The following is a 12,408-nucleotide window of genomic DNA, read 5'->3' as shown; positions in this document are numbered from 1 at the left end:
GTGAGCAGGACATCTCCAAACGAGGTGAAGAGTTCAGCTAAGAAGGGCCCTGACTCCCAAGAGCTGTGCACCTCCTGGGAGGCACTGGGCCCTCCAGCTGCCCTGGCCATTAATGCGAGCTGAGGGTGCCCAGTATTTTGCATAACCCAGCTATAAATGCATTACACTTAACTGCATAATCTCAGGGATAAGGGAACATCTGTCATCCAATAGCAGCAAACACCATCTGCCTGCTTTTGTGTCGCCATATTCCTACTTACTCGAACAAATGAAGCTCAAGGGACACTGGACACTGCTTAAGAAAAAACCAAAGCGTATTTAGACTTGCTACTTTGCCCTTTTGCACACTTGGAATAGCTATAATGAAAGGCTTTGCCCACAAAAGCTTTCATTAGAGTAATTTGCTATTGTGCTTTCTCCGCTATAATTTCAGAATTATATCATTTTTCCCAAACCAGTTCATGGAAACTATCCAAACTAGTTATGAAATAACTCGCCTCCCATTACTGCCAACTTTAGCCAGTAGCCTACATCCTTTTCCAAGATAATATCAGGAATCTTTCTTGACCTTTTTCAGCTCTTGCTCAGAAGAATGGCTGGTCCAGCCTCCTGCTTCTCCTTGCTGGTACTAAAAGGAAAAAAAAAAAAAAAGCAAAGGCGGCACAGCATCAGGCAAAAGATCTTCTCTGGAATACTAAAGTAGACCTCTGGAATCTTGCCAAAAGAAATTTACAGCTGAGTTGGTTCGAACACTTTGTACTGTTTGTAATTTATAGTGACTTCTTATTAATAATTTTAATGTCTGGAGGAAAACGAAATTACACTCTACTGCATTGCGGAGTCAAATTTTAAAGATGTGCAAATTATCTGACTAGATAATTGTTCCTCTTCTGGCTTTTGACTATGACTGTTCCTTCTGTTACTTGATTAAACAGATAGCAGAGCATGTGCCCTGGTCTGAAGTAGGAAATGGTTCTTTAGGAAGATTTGGGAAATCTATCACTTCTCTCACTACTCCAATGCACTCTAAAGGCAGCTAATGATAACAGTTGATGCTGTGCTTTCCAAATTTAGCCCCCGAGGGACTGATGTGCTGAGTGTCCCCAGAAGAGTACTTGACTGGAAGATCCAACTTAGAGGCTGGCATAGAAAAGGATGCTCAAGTAGGCCAAATGAATCAAATATAAACACAACTTCAAGAGCTAAGAGGAAATTAGTGGAGAACTAGCACAGCTCATAAATCTAGAGAGACAAAAAATATGTTTATCTGGAATCATGGAATTCAAAATCAATTTGTATCTAGTGCTTGGTTGAACTTCTCAGACAACATTTTACAATGTTTGTCATTTGCTATACAATTTTATTATAATTTATAGAAACAGTCTCTCTGTTTCCCTAAATATGTACAGAGGCAAGGCCTGTAGACAGGTTTTGTACATATTTTACCAATTACATCCATGCAAAGCCTCCCTGAAAGAACAAAGCATTTTATTTGAAATGCTTTTAAGCTTGCAGATGAAATTCCAGCTCTAAAGCAAACAGCATTTCCAAAGCCTCAAAGTCTTCCTCAGAGCTCCATACAGGCATCTCTGTTCTCACCATAAACACGAAAAGTGACGTCTCAAAGTAATGTTTAATACTATTTGTGTCTCACAACAGCACTTGGGAACCTGAATAACTGTTCCCACGGTATTCGGGAACTGTGTGCAGTGTCTGTAACACGAGACCATCTCACAGGTTTAGGTTATTAGCTCCTAACAGACTGGGGGTAGGAGGAGAAATCAGCTCTGAGAGATGAAATGTTACAGCTCTCTTGAATTCCGACCCAGCAAATGGCACAAGAGAACACATTAACTCCTAAATTATCACAGAAACTGGAGCGGCCTCCGAAGGGAGACTCACGCACTTGTGTGTCATTGTTGAAAACCATCTTCTAAGTCTGGAGACTGAAAGAAAGCTTTGCATCACCTTGCAAGTTGAAAGAAAAGAAGAATTTGTTCAAATTCCCAATGAGCACATCTGGAATAGCCTCCAGTATTTTGCTGCCAGCCTTCAGAGCCAGACACTGTGAGGTTTCTCTGGTTTTATCTGCACCACAAACATAATTGAGCTGTTCCTGACCACTCTGCCTCAGCTGCTGAAAACAGGGTTCTTATTAGTGCTGACATTAGTGCAAGCTTATTTATCTCACTCTCCCTCCACTGGATTACTACCATGCTTCTCAGAATGCCTTCTCAGCCTCAAATTAAATTGCAAATTATAATGTAAATTAAATTGTTCCTTTTTCCTGGCTATCTTTGGTTTCGAGAAGGCCGTACTTCCCAAACTGTACCACAAGGCCTTGGAAAAAAAGAGACGTGGGGAGAAGCCATTTATCTTCTTTTGGCTGAAAATCAGTGGGATAAATAGGCTTCTGTCACCATCACACTTCTAGATCACCATTTCCTAGTATTTTTTGACATAAATCAGAGGTAGTTAAACCCTTAGAACAGGCACTTTAAAATAATCCAGGTTACTTTAAATATTACTAAAAGTATTTTGATTTGTTGTTTTGGTTTTTTTTTCCTCTAAATGAATGCTCTTTAGCATAAATTTCACGAATACCTTTGTCATCAAATTATAGGGATCAGTAACCTCTGCTGAAGAAAAGGCAAGTCTTGATGAGAAACTTTACTGACTCTGCACTGGGGGGCATTAACCTCGTTGCTGTGGTTTGCTGGAGCCTGAGCAGGGCCCAGCTCAGCAGCCTCGGGAAGGGTTGGCTGACAAAAACAAGTCCTGCTTATGGGATGTGAAACGAGTCAGGAAAAGATCCCTTACAAGGCTGCATGGAACACAGGCCATTCCCTTGGAGGATCTTCCATCATTAACCATTTCATTAGCACCGGCCTCCTCAGGGGCTGTGAGTGCCCACAAGCACTGTCCTCTGCTGCGCAGCTGTCACTGGGTGTCCACGTGTAATGTGTGCTGAGACTGTGCCACATGGGGCTTCTCAGGGTTTTCCTCTGAGCACAAAACTTTCTCTGAAAACTTTTTTTGGCTGAGTTCCTGGAAAGAATTATAGGGTGGGTTTTTGTTTTTCCTTTTCATAAAAGACAAGTTCCAAAGTGACAATTTCTTCCAGTGGGTAAAAGGAATTCGAACTTACTCTAATAACTGGTACTTCAGGACAGTGTACAAAAACTTTTGAGATAAAGATATAGATACAGATGATACAGATATGAGCTTTTCCAGACTTTTCAAAAGACTTAAGGAGCCTTTCAGAGATGCAGTAGATATCTACTCACTGGTGATGAAATAACAGCCTCCTTTCTCTTGCTGTTCGCAACTGATACAGACCAAACCTCTTTCCCTCTTTCTCTGATGGCCCTTTTATTGTTTTACGCCTCAATTACAAAAGGAAACAGAAGTCTTTCCATATGTAGATGATACACTTTGAATTGTCCTTGCTGAGAATGTCAAAGTGGGCAGTGCAATTCTTCTTAATTCAGCAACAGGAATAAACCCTTGTTTGACAGTCTGCTGATTCCTAGGTGATCTCTTAGAAAAGATAAATTTCCAACTTTCTCCACTTTCAGTCACTGACATATTTGCATATATCAAATGAGAGTACATGGAAAAAAAATGACTGAAAATCAGAGATCAGTGTTCTAGTGTAGAAGGCAAACAAAATAACCTATTACAAAGTAGATCCCACATATTTATAGAGCAACTTCTGGCCAAATTCCACTGGATTTCACCAACAGGCTGGCGTTTCAAATCCATGTTCAGTACACGTGTGATTCATTTATTTCATCCATATGGGATTCTGAATATTTATTATGAATTAACAACATCTTTCTCAGTAATAAATAAATAACGAGTTATAACAAAAATAGTCCTAATTTGTGACGGGGGTAGAAATGGAGGTAGGGAATTCTGCCTCTTTGTGTATCAAGTCAGTAAAATCAGCCAATTAGACAAAAATGGCAGGAAACCAAAAGGAACTAAATCCCTTCTTGTATCCAGGAATTGCAGTGCTGGAAGCCCTGCTCATGGAACTGAGAGCTTGAGCCACTACAGAACGCAGTGCCTTTCTCTGGTTCCCAGCTCCAGCTTTTCTTCCCTCTTCCCACAGCTGTTTTATTTCTGGCCTGAGCACCGCAGCTGTGTTAACTAACAGGTGAGATGGAAACTGTCCTTTTTCCCCCGAAGAAGCCAATCCAAAGAGCAGGAACAAGAAGCAGGCTTGGTGGGATGGAGTTCTGGCGCACACTAAGCCCCTCAGGCCGCACCCAGGGGCACGAGTGGAGGGACAGAGGTGCTGGCCATGTCCCACCACAGCCTGCCCGTGGCCCTTGCCCCCCAAAGTGCCTGTGCCAGCACCCTGTGACTGAGAGCAGTCCTGGCAGCTGGGCACATGCAGGCTGAAGGGCTTGCTTGGGGAGCCCTGCTGCCCCTCTGCCTGCTCACACCTCTGTCAGAGCCACAAAACAGCAAAGAGGGTTTTTCCTCTCCAAGCTGTTGGGTTTTTTTTCTCCAAATGTGAGTCCTGCTGCGCCTTCCCAAGCGATGGACGTGTGGCGACATCTGCGTCACTTGGACAAAAGCATCTGTGTGTTTGCTGCTCACGGGAAGTGGGAATTGCCAAGAAATGACAGTCAAGACCCTTTGTTGCTTTTCCCTTTTTGTACCTATTATTTGTGAGCAACCTCACCAACGCAAATCTGATTTAAGCTCACAGAGTGATGGAGAATAAGGTTCTTGAAGCATCCGAACAAATATTCTTGATTCCAGCGTCTATTTATTTTATGAAATCACACAGATAACCCAGAGCTACGCTGAGCTGTCACTGACATCACCGCACTTCCTGTGTGGTAGCAAAGTTCTCAGGGCTGCTCTTGGGGCCCATACACTGCTTTAGTCACTCAGAGATATTTGGACTGATGGACACTTCTGTGTATTCCCAAGACAGCGCTGGAGACTGAGACGAGACCATTTCTGTAAACCATTGTGGGACAGAAGCAGTAAATGTGTTATTTTAGAAAAAGCTGAATCTGGTGGTTCAAGAAAAACAGTAATCGCTTTTAAAGAAAAATTGCCAAAATGAAGTACCACATTACCATCATTCAGATTTGGTGCTTCCTCACCGTTTTGACAGAAATACCACTTCAGGTGCAAATCTCCCAACGAGGGCAAAATGTAATCATCAACAAGCTTCTCCTTTATACTGCATTTGTATAAACACAGATAAACCCTGGTGAAATGAGTCACTCTAAACATATAGCACAGGGTAGAGAGGAGAATTTGACCCACAAATCTGCTTCTCTGATTTAATTAGTTTTGCAGTCATGAAGAGAATTTGATGGTGAAGGAGACAGCAAAGAAGAACCCAGGTATTCTGCAGCCATTTCTGCTCCTGAGCCTGTGATGTTTCTACTGCATTCTGCACTTAGTGAGGTCACTGACGGGCACGAATCTATACATCATATCCTGTCCTTATCTCAGAAGGGTGAAATAATGAGCCACTCCTTGCCATAAAATACCTGCCTTTCACAGTTCCGCCTCTTTTTCATCATTATGATTAATTTATTCCAAGGCAGCTGATAAGAACAAAACATTTCGTTTCAACTCTGCGAAAGACGTGGGATTTTCCCGAGGAAAACCATGCAGGGACAACACTGTTGGTTAAAAACACAACAGCTACTATCCAATGCTGTTTATGACTTATCCCTTCTGTGGCAGGAGGGACACTGTTATGGAAAGAAATTAAAATCTTTTATTCAAACCTTTCAGATGTATCCTTAAAAACACCCCATCAGTCCTTCATAGATTTTCCTATTTCTTTGGAGATTGCATTTGCGAGGTGCAGCTCATCCTTAACTAATAAGAGTTTACTTAGACACAAGGGAACTTTAGCATAAAACGTTCAAAATTAAGAGATGAGAATAAAAAGTAAACAAAATTTAAATATTTTGGCTTCTCAAGACCAAATTATCTTTTCAATCACATCTAAAATCTGCTTTTCATTCCCCAAAGTGAGAACTTCTGGCTTGACAGCCAAAAATACAGACTTAGGGGAATGGCGTATAATTTCATAAATATTGTTGTTTATCCACAAAAGCTTCCAGATTGGTAAGCAAAGCCACAGGTTTATCCATCAAATGAAAATCTATAAAATCTTAGCTAGCAGTGGCATTATGTAGCAGGCTGATATTACCTGAGACAGCAGTCTGGTGGAAAGAAGTCCTCTTTCTACAGGAATACTCTTGGTTTTCACAAGACCTCTATTTTATGATCACATTCCCAAAGCACTAGGAAGTTAGGGGAAGAGACAGATTTCCTCGAAGGGATTCCTGTCTCTGGGCACCAGAGCTTTTTCTTGCAGACAGGATTACCCTGTGGGAGTTCTATGAACTTTCTTTGAAGGACACAATTTTTGCCTCAGAATAGCTCAGACTGTTCTAAGATACAGGTATTTTGAAAATGAGACTAGGTTTCCATACAAGGTTAAAAATATTCCCTGAGCCCTCTCCCCCATCAGGTTGCAGGAGCTGGACACTACTGTGCTATCAATATAGTCAGTATATTTTTCAGGAGCAAAGTACAAACACTGAGTTACAACACTTAATGTAAGTTTGCTAAGTACTTTTGCTTCCTTTCTTGGTCATGGTTCTGAGAGTGTTTGTTTAAATGAGGAGGGAAATGAATAGATTCCCCAGACTTCCCTCCACTGCCAGCAAATACAGCTCTCAGCATCGTCCCTTGCATACCATGTGGTGAAAAGGGAAAAATTAGATTCTCCTGTTAAAGTACTCATTTTCCGTCACTATTTTGTATTCCACTTTTCCTACAAATGTATGCTTTTGGCCACTTCAGTTTCTACTGACTCCTGTAGAGACTTTGGGGAACATCTTGGGTCTAAATTCTGTGCTCTCATGAGCTGGCATTAATTCTGAGCTCTCCTGCCACCCTGACAGCAATGCTGAGGAGCAGTGTGCTGGGGGATTTTCACTGGGGAGGCTCAGTCAGCCACAGCACAAGTGTGGTGTTGGGAAGAGAAGGATGCCACTCCAGCCTCCCCTCTCTCCTGGCCTCCACAGCTGCCTGGAATGGCACATAAAAGGCTTTTGGAAGAGCGAGCTGTGCCCCGTGGATGAGGATCACCGTGCTCCATGGAGAAGGATCCCAGCCCCAGCACTGACACATCAATCCCTTTCAAAGCACGTTAAAACTCTCACGTGCAAATAAAAAGCTTCTTTCCTTAACTTCTGGGACATATACCTTCCAAGAAGGAATTTTAATGCAATGCGCACATATCATTTCCTACCAGCTTCACTTCAGAGATAAAGACAACAGCATGAACTATACATTAATTCATATCCCTTTTGTATGAATTTCCGTGTGATCCCCATGTGTCAGACATCTGGGAATGATTCTGCCAAGGCTCTGGAAGCTGGCTAGGAGCTACCAGGCATCAGGGAAAGCATCTGTGCTCAGGAGAGCAGGGTGTACATGAACGGTGCTGCTCGTCTGCCTGTGGACCCCAGGCCATGCCAGCTGTTTCACAGGATGAATTGGAAGACAGATCAATGAGAGCCTCTGTGAGAGAGGCCATGGCACACTCCAAACCCAGCGTTTTTTTCCTTTCACTACCCTGCTTTTATGCACTGCTCATATTACTTCATTTATTTAACTTCTTTAATCTGATAAACATTAATAAAGCAGCAAGTTCTCCTCCCAGCACTGAATTTTTTAATAATTTCTTGAGGCAGTGAGCTTACAGGCTGCTCCTTTGCCAGGGTCAGACAGCTCAGATTACACAGCCACCTTTCTGCATCAGCACCCAGGGATTTATGGAGAAAGTTTCTATTCTGCTTTGTAGGCAATGGAAATCACCAAGACTGGCAGCACAACCAGCTTTGTTGTAATGCCCTGTTCTGAAGGGAACATTGTTGTTGACTACTCAAGTGTTTTTACCTTTAATGGTTTTCTTTAAATTGTCCCATTTCATTGTGCTGTGCTTAGCTCACTGGCACTCATTAATTTGCTCTGCTGAGGAAAGAACTATTGGTTGTATTTTTCTCAATTTTGAAATAAAGACGGATTAAGTTGAACTCAAATTACTCATTTTGCCACCAAGGAAGAACATAAATATTAAGAAAGCTTTCCTCATCATTTTGAAGGCCTTTTCTTCTCTATTTACACTCTTTTATTTGAGCTCCATGAACATTTGTGTGGGCAAAGCTGTGTTGGCATGAACAGTATACAGAGAGAAGTTCGAGCCTGTACCAGAGAGTTGGTATCTCCACATTAGATTCTCGATTAAATAAACTACATTTTGACAGCCTTAGTTGCCTTTTAAAGGTCTTTAAAGGTCAAGACATTCATCCAGAGAGCAGAAATATTCTGTACAAAACACAAAGGGCTGGTCTGTGTCCCAAGGAGCTTTGCTAAGCAGCACAGGGCTGTGAGATCAAAAGGGGAGCACCAAAGCAGAAGCAGCAGCGTGGTCAGATAGCGATGGCTCTCTGTGGCTATTGACTCGTGTCTCTGAGGGCTGCCAAAGGACAGCTTCCTGAGGGGGATGTGCAGAGGAGAGGGCATTTTGCTCTTGCACTAGAGGGTAAGGTATTTCCAAGCACCAGTGATGATAAGAGCAAGAATGAAACAGAATATGGTGAGGACACCAGACACACCAAAAAAGAACTTTAATCTTGAGCTGGAAGCTGGAAGGTCGATGTGCAGAGGGGTATTTCTCCAATTCCTTCCAAACTACAACTAGGAGGGTAAAGTTAGGCAAGGTAAGAAAGTTATGCAGTCTCCACATTCTTCTTGCAAGTAGTGGGTGAGATGTGTCAGCTCGATGCTAGCAGAGGAAAAGGAGCAAGAGAGCAGACAGAGCCCAGCCTGAAGCAAGTTTGCTCCGGGAGCATCAGAATAAATCCAGCTGCATTTTTTTCTATTTGTATTTTGTGGCTGCCAGGTTCTCAAGTGAATCACATTAACACCTTCCTGGGACTGTGCAGAGGTCCATTGAAGCTCCAGCAGCAGCTGTGGGCTCTCTGCTGCTGGGTGCTGTCCCCTCCTGAGATGGTCACTGACACCCTGACTCTGGATGAAGGCATGAGAACAGTTTCTTTTCAACAGGACACCTATTTCTTCTGAGGTGCTCACAGTATTTTGTTATATTTATTTTTCCACTGGATGTGCTGAGGCTAGATAGAGAATTTGAAGGGTCCTGGGGTTTCAGGAACTGATAGATATTCAAAGACACAGATAAACACACACACTGAAAGATATTTCAGATATTTCGCCCCCATATTTTTTAAATTACCTTGTAGTAAGAGCTTCAGAAATTATTTCATATTACTATTCATGAGTATAACTCTTCAGAAACAGCAAGAACCCTGGGGGAATTAAAAGAAAAAAAGAAGAAGAAGAAAGAAGCTCTGTTTTTGAATGAGGGAAGCTGTTTCAACCCAAAGCTTTCCTACTGAGATGTGAAGGGACCAACCTGTCCTAAAGCTTTGAGCCATTTGGAATGAAAAACAGCAGGAATGTGCAGGGACCTCTAAAGCAAGTAAGGCCTGTTAGCAAATGGAAACAAAAGTATTGTGCATGTTTCAGCTCGAGGCTCAGCTGGGCTGTATCTGTGGTAAAATCTACTTTCTGCAAGCTTTTATGGCTGGAAAGCACATGGGAGAACTTGCAGCTTTCACTTTCACACACTTTCAATTTTACCACCTTGTTTAAGAACAACTTGTAATTATTTCCTTTCCTTATTAGCAACTATAAACATTATAGAATTCCAGTTCCTGTTCCTTTTGTTTCCATAGATATATTTATAACCCTTTTTTGTTAAACATTGTCCATTCTAAATAATTCAGCCTCTAGTAAGCAAAAGAATTACAAGATTAGAGGAATCCAAAATTTGTTTTACCTGGTTGTAATATTAAACTCCATGTATCAGTTAAAATGAATATTAATCCATAGAAAAACAACATTTTACAACCGCACTAAAATTCAAAAACATCAAGAAGATTGATTTGTTTTGTGTTGTTTTTTTCCTTTTGATGGTTTTCATCATGTACAGCTCTGTATTTTCTTACCTCCCCTGAGTACTTTTAAGTAGTAAAACAAGGTCAGACTTTTATTTACACATAGAGATAAAAAAAAAATTAAGAGTCAGTCACTAAGTATTTAGAGGGAAGAGCTGTGATTTATCTCCTATAAACCAACAAAAATATTTTACCTAAAACAGAAATGTTGGAAGGATAAATCAATCCACATCTGAAAGACAAAGAGCAGATTAAAAGAAGACAAAAATTTATGAAAAGAGCTACTCTGGTCAATTAGCAATAACCTGTTTGGTTTCCTTTACACAGAAAGAACCTGTGGTGGCAAACACTTCCTGATTTACCCTGGGTTTTCAGGGCTTAAAGTAAGAGCAGAGGAAAAGATACGATTTAGGGGGACTGAAGAAGGTGTTTTCCTGTTAAAACAGAGTGCAATCCTGTCCATACAAATTTAATCAGCTGTGAGGTTTTTCCTCACAAAACCCATAATTCAGGTGTCACAGAAAAAACAGATGTTGGCAGTTCTAATCAAAAGGCACACACTGCAAATTCAGATAACAGTATAAATGAATGTGAAGTCAGTATAAATGAACTGTATAAATGAAATAAAAGTCCAGTACTGCAGTACTTCTCTTTCCATGATTTTACCTGGCAATGTCACTATACTGGCAGGGTGCAGGTAGCATAAAATTCTCATAAAACAGGAACTCTTCTGCATCACTAACAAAGGAAAAGCAAAACAGCAGAGAGATACTATGTCCCCCCTCACACACAAAAACCTGCTTTTCAGTCTGTTTTTCACCTCTGTCACCCAGTGTCCCACAGACAGGGGGAAAGCAGCAGGCACTGTGTGTGTGCTCAGTGCGGGATCAGTGAGGAGCACTCAGCTGTCCTCGCAGTGCTGGGTCACCTTCCATGTCCTTAGGGGTGCTCATGTCGCCTGCTGTTTGAGCCATGAGAGCACCACACAAACTTGGTGTCCTGGAACTCCAAGTTTTACTCTGGGAATAAACAAGATTAAAACAAATTCAATAAGCTCAAATAAAACCTGGGGGTTTTTCGAGGTTCTAAAAAGAGACCAGGCTCAGAAGCCAGAAATCAGGAAGGTCAGGCACAGCTGGCAGCTCACAAGCAGCTGGAAGGAGGTTTAGGCTCATCAAAATATTCTTAATATTGTTCCCTATTGGAACAGTTTAGCAAAATCATGTGCTTATTTCCATGCTGCTGTCCCCACACTCCTCGCTCTTTCTGGCAGCTTCCTCCTCACAGAGTTTGATTCTCCCCTGCTCTAAAATCTGCAGTGAAGACCTCCCAAGTGGGGTGCCACAGCAGTGAACAGGCAGGGCTGAGCCAGCTGCTGTTTTGGGGGGCTGAGTGGCCCAGGTTCTCCTTCCCCAGGAGCCCAGGCCAGCGGATCAGGCAGCCACCAGTGAGGTACACGCCGTCTTCAGGTGCTCAGATTACCCATTTGGGAGCCAAGGTGCCAAATGAGGTCTGCCACGGCTCCTGCCTCTCCTAGGACCTGGTGTAAGCTGTTTTAATACTAGAACCAAGTGACTTATTTGATGTCATTTTACCTGTGACAGAAACCTTTTCTATAACCTAAGTGAAATCCCATAAACTTTCCATTTTGCTGTAGCTACCTATAGTACAGTACCATTGACAACTATTGCTGTCCTCACTGATCAAATGGAGAGAGAATGATTAATGAAAAAGCCATTTGAATCTGAATTTGGGTTCCAACAAAAATGGATTTGATTTAACTCATCCCTTGCATTGTTTTTACAGCTGCAGATGAAGGACCAACAATGCTAAAGGCTGCAGAAACACATGGCCATGGAAAGCCCCTGCCTCAGAAACCTCACGGTGTGCAACCTGCCAGTAATGAAATGTAAGTCACAACTGCAGAAATGTGGCACCAAATGTGAAAAGCGAGGTGCTTATCACAGTTTGGACCCAGCAGCTCTTGTAACACTCACTAATTTAATAATACTCCCTAAATACTCACTGAGAAACACGGCTTCACTTCTTCAGGAAGGCAGGGTGATGCTGACCCCAAGCTATTTGATGGGGGAATCTAAAGATCCATTTCGATGATTTGCTCTAATAGTTTTCTTCTTTTATTTGCCAGAGAGAAACTAGTTACCAAGTATCCAAAGGTTTTAAAAGCTCCAGGTGCTCACATCAGCCAAAGCTTTAAAAAAGAGAGAAGAGGAAGAGTGAACAGGCGCTGTGGGAAAAACCTCTCAATGAAACTGCTGATGATTTAGGATCAGCAGTGGCACATTGTGAATACTCTCATTCAAACTCCCTTGGCCAAACAAACATCACCACCACAGATCTCTTCAGG

At 42.0% G+C, this 12,408-nt stretch overlaps 1 long non-coding RNA gene across 1 annotated transcript in view; it reads left to right on the top strand.

Annotated features, from left to right (window-relative positions):
• Positions 1-11,979, top strand: part of LOC136360804 (uncharacterized) — a 54,608-nt gene extending 42,629 nt beyond the window's left edge. Inside the window, exon 3 of the long non-coding RNA XR_010743511.1 lies at positions 11,847-11,979. This is a non-coding gene — a long non-coding RNA (uncharacterized lncRNA). The remainder of the gene's footprint in view (positions 1-11,846) is intronic.
• Positions 11,980-12,408: the final 429 nt, after the last annotated feature.

Source organism: Sylvia atricapilla, chromosome 4 (assembly GCF_009819655.1).
Source record: "Sylvia atricapilla isolate bSylAtr1 chromosome 4, bSylAtr1.pri, whole genome shotgun sequence".
In the NCBI taxonomy this organism is placed as follows: domain Eukaryota; kingdom Metazoa; phylum Chordata; class Aves; order Passeriformes; family Sylviidae; genus Sylvia; species Sylvia atricapilla.
The sequence above is the reverse complement of the archived record's forward strand: the minus strand, read 5'-3'. Positions and strand labels throughout refer to the sequence as shown.